Source organism: Myodes glareolus, chromosome 24 (genome assembly GCF_982192425.1).
Source record: "Myodes glareolus chromosome 24, mMyoGla1.1, whole genome shotgun sequence".
Taxonomy (NCBI): Eukaryota; Metazoa; Chordata; class Mammalia; order Rodentia; family Cricetidae; genus Myodes; species Myodes glareolus.
The window spans coordinates 40,912,719-40,921,382 of record NC_142049.1 but is presented as its reverse complement, the minus strand read 5'-3'; the positions used below and the strand labels follow the sequence as shown (position 1 = coordinate 40,921,382).

The 8,664-nt window shown below is 40.9% G+C and overlaps 1 long non-coding RNA gene across 1 annotated transcript; it reads right to left on the bottom strand.

Annotated features, from left to right (window-relative positions):
• Positions 1 to 1,470: 1,470 nt before the first annotated feature.
• LOC148118184 (uncharacterized) lies at positions 1,471 to 7,336 on the bottom strand. The gene is made up of 3 exons (XR_015736259.1): positions 7,085 to 7,336; positions 6,294 to 6,376; positions 1,471 to 1,714 (listed from the first exon to the last, which is right to left on the bottom strand). It is a non-coding gene; the product is annotated as an uncharacterized LOC148118184 (long non-coding RNA).
• Positions 7,337 to 8,664: the final 1,328 nt, after the last annotated feature.

The following is an 8,664-nucleotide window of genomic DNA, read 5'->3' as shown; positions in this document are numbered from 1 at the left end:
TTTCCCAGAGGAGAAAACATACCTAGGCAACTAAATTATTTTATTGCCAATTTAATCCACTTTATAAACGCAAAATTTTATAAAACAAATATAATATTTATCCATATATTTGTAGAGATGGTAGATAGCTTTTTAATATCAGCAAGGTAATAGATGTCAGAGTTTTCAATGCTATCCACATTGGTCTTCAAGCCTTTTCACAAGGCATCAGGAGATTTAATTTATTACATGTATTTATGGTTAAATGTTTTAATTTTTGAATATTTTAATTCCCTATATATGGGTTTTGTGAACTGCAGGCATACTAAGAACAGCCCTATTGGTACTGGGAAAACAACCAGGGTCCTCGTGAAGTGCATTCAGTGCTCCTCACAGCTGAACTAGGTCTCCAGCCACAGTGTGGTATTGCATATTTTTCTAGACCTGGATTATACCCTTCTAGTATAAAGAATGTATCTTGTTGTTTTAGTTAGGTGAACTAAGTTTGACACAAGTATATATAATTAGTACATTTTGTAGTCACCATTACATGAGAAATGAGTTGACATGTGGGTTTCAAAAATGTTCTCTACTCTTCCTGAGTCAGTCACACTGTGAGTCAGATCCTTGCAGTCCATTCAGTTTGTTTATTTATTATCAGACTAGGCATGGAGTGTGCAAAAGAGGATCCAAATATGATTACAACGTGTTGGCTTATAAAAGTTATTTAAAGTCACCACTAACTAAGAATGTGACTTTGTCAGAAGTCACAGTGCTTCCTGCATGTGGCACACCCAGGAGTAATGAGTCTGTGCCCTCTGCAGCACTTACAGGAACCAGGAAGATCTTTACATTTCTCACGTGACAAAGGGATTCTAGGGCTGAAGGAATATCTGATAGATACACATTTTATTTTCTCAAACTATAAATTATGCAAATAAATACTAAATATTAAATAATATTTTAAAAGCATTCTATCATTATTTGATTTAATTTTAAATGGAAGGAAATAAAGGAAAATTCAGGTTTCAAAAGTCTTCCCCACAGAACAGTTTGTAAAAATTATAGCAAGTTTTTCTGAGTTGGTTGAAATGAACGATGTATTTATTGGCTAGTTATATGTGATTTCTACTAGTCTAATTGTCAGCGGAATTTAAAAGAAAATCCAACTTTTTATGACCACTGGCTCAAAGGAATAACACTTGCTGGATTCTTTTGAAATATAAAAATGGTTATTGTTACTTCATTACATAGTTGAATTCACATATCTATCACCATAAAACAAACAAAAGGGTATGACAGTTGAAACTAGAAAAAATAGCCTTATTATCGCCACTCTCATGATGCATATGCCCTTTTGCCTATACCCTGTTCTATCTCTCCACTAAACATTACCTATCTTTGTTTCCTTTCTAGAGTTTGGATTTACCATACTTTATACACATTCATAGGTACAAGAATTGACACAGGTTTAAACATGCATATGTTTTAATGGATGCACTACAGATACTGTCCATGTATGTATTCTGTTTCAAATATTTATTATTTTCTTTATGAGTATGTACTTGTAGTGTGAAAATCTATCGTCTGAGCACACACTCTCAGAGGGACACCAGAGGGAAAAGGTGTCAGATTCCCTGGAGCTACAGGTAGAGATGGTCGTGAAGTACTTGCTGTGTTGGGACCTCTGCAAGGGAAGCCAGCACTGTTAGCCAATGAGCCATCTCTCCAGGACCTGTGTATAAATAGTCAGAACAAACGACAGATTTAAAGAGTGGAATAATTATTTGAAACATCCAGTCGTGATGATCCCTCTAGCAGTGAATGGAAGAAAAGATGTGAATCGATTTCACTATTGTTATTTTAGTGTGTGTTTTTTTTCACTGCGATTCTTATGAAAACCTAATTACCAAGTCACCAGCAGTTCCTTGAGACTCATGGGACTGATCACAGTGATCTCCATGACTCTAGGGATGGGACCATTCACACCTTAGTCAGAACACACACACACACACACAAAACACAACAACAACAACAACAACAACAACAACAACAACAACAACAACAAACCGCCTCATTTGACATCATGGTGCATCTGGTAATACGCTTTTAAGGGCCCTGCAATAGTGAAGTTTTACTGTCCTGTGATCTGTTATTAGTTCTTTGCATTATTCCACACAAAACAAATGGGAATTTCAAGTTCTTCCTGAAGGATTTCTGGATGCCACCATAGAGGCCTCTGCATGCATTTGTCGATGGATATCTGATAGTCTAAAACATTGTAAGTTTTAACCTTTATTAGCAGTGACAAAAAGAAAATCATTGTCAAAATGTCACCCGGCCTGTGAGCTAAGTATGTAGTGTGTCACTCAATGACACCAAATATGTAATATAAAAATTTTTAAATCTGAGCTTTCAAGTGTAAGTGGCTATTATACATTTTCTTTTTTTAAATCTGACATCCCATCCCCTTCAACATTATCAGTGGAAGAAGAAAGATCAGGTGTTGAAATTTGTTGTCAGCTACATAAACAGAGACTGTCCTGAGATACTTGAGTCCATGCTTCCAAATAAATGAAGTAACATAGTACATGACACTGCTTACGCGGCCAAGAATATATGACTAGATAGTGTATGGAGCTGTGGTCAAACCTAATACGACTATTCTGCTAAAAGAATGCAGCCAGAAAGTGAGTCCTAAAGACAAATCACTGCATCCATAGATCAGTGTCTTATCCAGTCCACATCAGAGCTGTTTCTTCTTGCATTAGATGGGAATCAGCACAGAAACCCACAACTGGTCACAATTCACAATGAGAGACTTTGGAGCCTTCAGTCATAAATTGAATGACTTCATCAAACCCACCCCCTAAGTTCTGGGTTTATGTAGAGAAGGAGGCAGAATGATTATAAGAGCCAGTGGTTAGGGATAAGGTCAAGGAAACCGTGTCTTCCAGACACAGCAGGAGCACTATCAAAGAGCATATGAACTCAGAGATTGTCAGTCTCTCTGTTTCTGCATAAAGTCAGCCTGTGGGTCTTTGTATTTGTTCCATGTGCTAAAGGGAAGAAGTCTGTCTGATGATGGCTGAATAAACTATCATTCTATGAGCATAACTCATATAACTCAGGACATATACATAAGCAATACATGCTCTCTAAATAACTGAACCATCTCTACACCACACATGGAAGCTACTTAATGATTTTTGATTACTTTTGCTTCTTTTTTATTATGGGAGAGTAAACGTGCAGTGTGGAGGTCAGATGACAATTTCACAAAGTAGGGTCTCTTCTTCAATCTTCATATGGGATTTGTGGATCCAACTCAGGAGATCAAACAAGATCATCACATTGACATTATATAAGGCATGCCAAGAAGGAAAAGATCCCACAAGAAATCACAAGAATCAGAGACACACTTGTTCACATACTTAGGAGTCCCATAAAAACACAAAAGTGAGTGCTTGGATATGTTTGCTGAGGACCTGATGCAGTCTCCTGTAGGCCCTGTGCTTGCTGCTTCAGTCTATGTGAGTTAATATGAGCATTGTTCAGTTCTTGTATAAGGCTTTGTACTTCTGGGGTCTTCCAACCACCCCTCTGGTACTTACTCTTTTTCTGTCTCACCTTCTACAGAATTCCCTGAGCTCTGAGGGTAGGGATTTGATGGATACTTCTCATTTACTGTTGTGTGCTTCATGTCTCTCTGTTTCTGCATAAAGTCAGCCTGTGGGTCTTTGTATTTGTTCCATGTGCTAAAGAAAAGAAGTCTGTCTGATGATGGCTGAATAAACTATCATTCTATGAGCATAACAGAGTAACATTGGGAGCCATTATTCTGTTATTGTTTTTTAGACCAGTAGCATTTGATTTTACCTAGTGGTGTGGGAGAATTGTCTGTATTCTGTCAATCATGTTTTAAATAAACGCTGATTGGTCAGGTAGGAGGTGTAGGCGGGGAAACCAGACAGGAAGTGGAAATGATGCAAGGAGAGCAGGAGAATTCTGGGGAGGAGGAAGTTGATTCTTCCCACTCCTGCCCAGATCACTGAAGCAGCAGGATGTGAGCTGCCCCACTGAAAAAGGTACTGAGTCACATGGCTAACATAGATCAGAAAAATGGGTTAATCAAGATGTGAGAGTTAACCAGTAAGAAGCCTGACCGAACGGGCCAATCAGCTTTATAACTTACAGAGTCCTGTGTGTGATTTTCTCTGGGACTAAACAGCTGGGGAGCCGGGCAGGACAGAAACACGAACAAGCAGGCCCAGCCCTTTCATGTTACAAACTAGGTCTCTGTATTATCTAGTTTCTGTTTCTTGTTCACCTAAGCAGTGTCACATATGTGTTTCATCTCACAGAGTTGACCTTTAGTCAAATCAGACATTTCTTGGCTATTCCCACAAGTACTGCGCCACTGTTGTCCTAGCATATCTTGTAGGCAGGAATTGTTATAGGTCAAAGGTTTTGTGGCTGGGTTAGTGTTTGTGTTTCTCTGTTGTAGCCTGCAGAGTACCCTCCCAAACCAAAGACACTAGAAGACAGTGGTGAAGGCTCAATGTAGGCATCGGCTTGAATTCGTGTTCAAAAAAGATGTGTGGGGATTGTCCTCAGCAATTGGATACCACCATCATTTGGCAGAGAACGCCCCCGTTATTTTATCAACAGCCTGAGTTGTTTGTGGATTTCCCTGGGATTCGTCAACTCAGATGAATGCAATCCAGTCCCAGTGCCAGAAACCTCGTGGGCAACAAGAGATGGCCAATTGGGATTCTGTATCTCCCATTATTAGACCTCATTCGGATCGCCTTTATATAGTTGAGGATGTTTCTACTGCGCTAGGTTTCTGTATCATCCCTTAAATGCTCCTCAGTACCAGTTGTCTCTCTTCAAATTTCCTCCCACAACTCCATCTTGCTACAAACCACAACATTATACAGTATTTGCTCCACCATCTTCTCGGAAGCAACTCACCTGAGCTTTGAGTGAAGGGTTTAAACCAAAAGGCAATATTTTTTGATGTTAATGATTTGTGGATAAAGTGGCTGTTTTTATGCTGTCTATTTTCACTGTAGCTGACTTCCCTTCACTTACATATTGGGAGATTAATTCCCCCAGTTCAGAACTGTTTTCTATGCTTTGGGGCCTCACTGATCACATTCCCCTAGCTATGTGTGAAACATTTTCTGCTGCCAGGCCTTCATTCCCCTCTCCTGATTAAAAGCAGTGATCTGCCTTCCTACAAGTATCTTCATCAGCAGGCATTTTGTCAGTGGTTATGGTTCATGCAATAGCATCCATTTATGATATGGACAGATATCCAAGAACATAAAATTACTACTGGCCCAAAGCTGCTGATTCATAAGAGCTCAGATAGGTAGAAGAATAAGCAAGCTCTGGTTTTAGCTCCCTTAAAAGATTTCTGACATAATTGGGAATATAAGGGTGCGGAGGAGGAAGGGTAGAAGGGGAAGAGGATAGAAAAAGGGAAAGGACAAGGAGATCTTAAGGGAACAGCATAGTTGAGATGGAAGAACGACAGGGATGAGAACATGAAGAGATACCTTGATTAAGGGATCCATTATGGGGTTAGCAAGAAGCCTGACTATAGAGAAATTCCCAGGAATCCACAAGGATGACCCCAGCTAAAACCCTAAGCAATAGAGGAGAGGGTGCCTGAACTGGTCTTGCCCTGTAGTCAGATTGATGAATATCTTAAATATCACCATAGAGCCTTCATACAGAAACTTATGGAAACAGAGGCAGAGAACAACATTGGAGCACTAGACTGAGCTCCCACAGTCGGATTGAAGAGTTGGAGGAATATGACTCTGAGCAAAGAGGTCAAGACCATGATGGGTACACCCACTGAAACAGTCTACCTGAGCTAATGGGAGCTCACCAACTCCAGCCAGACTAGGAAGGAACAAGTATAGAATCAAACTAGTCCATCTGAATGTTGTTGATAATTGCATGGCTAGGGCAGATTGAGGTGCCACTGCCCTACTTCTTGTACTGGCTTTTTAGGAGCCTAGTCTCTTTGGATTGATACCTTGCTCAGCCTCGATACAGTGGGGAGGGCCTTCAACGTTCCCCAATGCAATGTGCCTTATCCTCTCTAAAGCGTGGATATGGATGGGGTGGGGGGTATATGGAGGGAATGGGAGAGGAAAGGAAGTGGGAACTTGGATTGGTATGTATAATGAAAAAATGTTTGCTTTCTTTTTTTAAAAAAAGCTCTTTTTTTAAAAAAAAATAAAAACTCTTGCTTTAGTTCATAAAAAAACAGATTCCTAAGTCCTTATGCTCACCGTCACCTCAGGTTACTGATGGTTTTAGTTCAGGAAATTCAGTACTTGTGCTTTACTCTCTAGGACATCAGCAGAGATAATCACTGCAACCCAAGAGAAAGAGTTACATCCTGCTGCCCCCACAGACCCACAGCACCCACGATCAGAACACCTGATAACAGCATACCCCAGAACTGACAATTTAGAGGCCTAGGTCTCTTCTTTGTTTCTGCCACCTAGATCAATAAGCGTAAACTCCATACCTAGGCCCAAAGAAACTGTGTGTCTGGTGAATGTGCTAATCATATCGGGAGCCATTAACTTCCCCCTGTTTCTGTAGGTTGCCTGGTTACCGGATAGCCTCTATGCATGCTAAGAGAAAAGAAGTCATGCACTGATTGAAAGACAATCCATGCTCTATTCATGATTTTACATTTTTAGCTCTTTAACTAAACACTAAAAGTGCAGAATAGCACATTAGTCTTCCCCTCTTGAATTCCCAAATTTCACGGAACATTTTCTAGTCACTTCCATGTTCCAGCTGACAGCCACGGACTCTCTCTCTCTCTCTCTCTCTCTCTCTCTCTCTCTCTCTCTCTCTCTCTCTCCTCTCTGCTTTCACCACCCTGTGGATCAGGATAAAATTCTCTCAGCTATACTGCAGAGCAATGACAGGATGTCTGCTTTCTGGTATGATGATCATAGAGTGACTCTAACTCTAAACATGTCCCTAATTAAATCTTTCCTGTCAGAATACTTCCCTTGATTATTGTGGCTCTTCCCAGCACTAAAACAGTAACTAAGACACTTACCAAGGACATCATTGTGCATGGAAATACATCAGTGCTCTCTGGTGAAATGTGAAAATCATGTGGAAAGATAAGTGACTTTATTAATGGCCACTTGTTAGAAACTATTACACGTGAAGTTAGTTCACAGTTCCTTTACTAAGGGTCTTGGAAACAGAAACTGTCAATTCTGGGCTGGGTGATGTGAATCTCAGATGCACATATTGTAGCCATGTGGGGCTGCTCTCATCTTCCTGCAGGTGTCCACTCTGTCACTTTTCACACATGGCTTCTGAGATTCATGTTGGCTTAAACCTGCTTTATGACATCATTGGCCCTCTTAGCCAATGAGAACCAGATAGAGTTTTGAGGTTGCCATGGAACCTACTAACCAAACTTGCCTCAGTGCTGAGCATCTTTGATGGAGCACACACGTGCCTTTTTGCTGTGAAACCCATCTGCCCGTTTTCTCATCCTTTTATCCAGATCCTACTCATTTTTTGGTTCCTGACTTGTAGATGTCAGGTAGGAAAAGAAACTTTAATGCTTGTTTAATTGGAAAGCTCCCAAAATTGGAAAGCATCAAAATCATGAGAGACAAAGGGAAAAGTGCTGAGAACCAAGCTGGTAGCCTAACTCTGGTCTTGGTTCCGACATCTCCTAGGACTGGGAATTTGGACAGAGCATTTTCCCACCGTCTCACTACATGTGTCTTCACCTTCCTTGTTGAGAGAACAGTGTGACAGGTCTCAGGGCTCTCTGAGGGATTTGAGTCTTTAGGAGCACAGTGTAGAGAAGGAAACCAGAGTTCATGGGACTGTTTCAGCTGAAGGGGAGAGAGAGAGAGAGAGAGAGAGAGAGAGAGAGAGAGAGAGAGAGAGAGAGAGAGAGAGAGGGCCATGATTCTTCCTTCCACACATTTTACACAATAGTACTTCATTGTTGATGCTGTTCAACAGCAGTGTTCAGATATAAGAGAGCTCAAGAATATAACTGTGCTGCTCAATCCAGCTGAGATCGGCTGAACATTTCTGGAGAGGCAATGTCCCTTCTCTTCTGTGGCTGCACTGGTGTCTTCCCTGAAGCTTTTGGAGGACAGGAAAGTTTTCTTTTGCTGATAGAGCGGGGTTGTTTGTGACACTCAAAGGTACAGAAGCAGACGTGATTTCTGCGACACTTGCACACTGGTACAATGACAGGCACCTTCCTGATAAAGGAGGTCTTGCCCTAATTTCGGTGCATTTTACAGATAGCCACACAACCCTGGCCCACACTCCACACAAACTCCTCAAATGAATAGTCAGGGCGTGGTGACATATCCCTATAATCTCAGCTCTTGGGAGCCAGAGACAGAAGAATCAAGGCAACTGGGCCAGGCTCTAGCTGCAGAGAGATGTAAGTGACACTCTGGTTATACAAGACCATTTCTGAGGAAATAACATAAAACCAACTGGATTTTAAAAATTAATATCTCCAATGTTTAGTGTCTTCTGATCAAAGAGAACTAGAGAGGATGCAGGAGCACAGGGCAGGAAGGAGGCTGAAGGTCTTGGAAAAGCTAGTTTGAGCTGTTTAAAAAAGAGAAAGCCACGTGGACCTGGAGA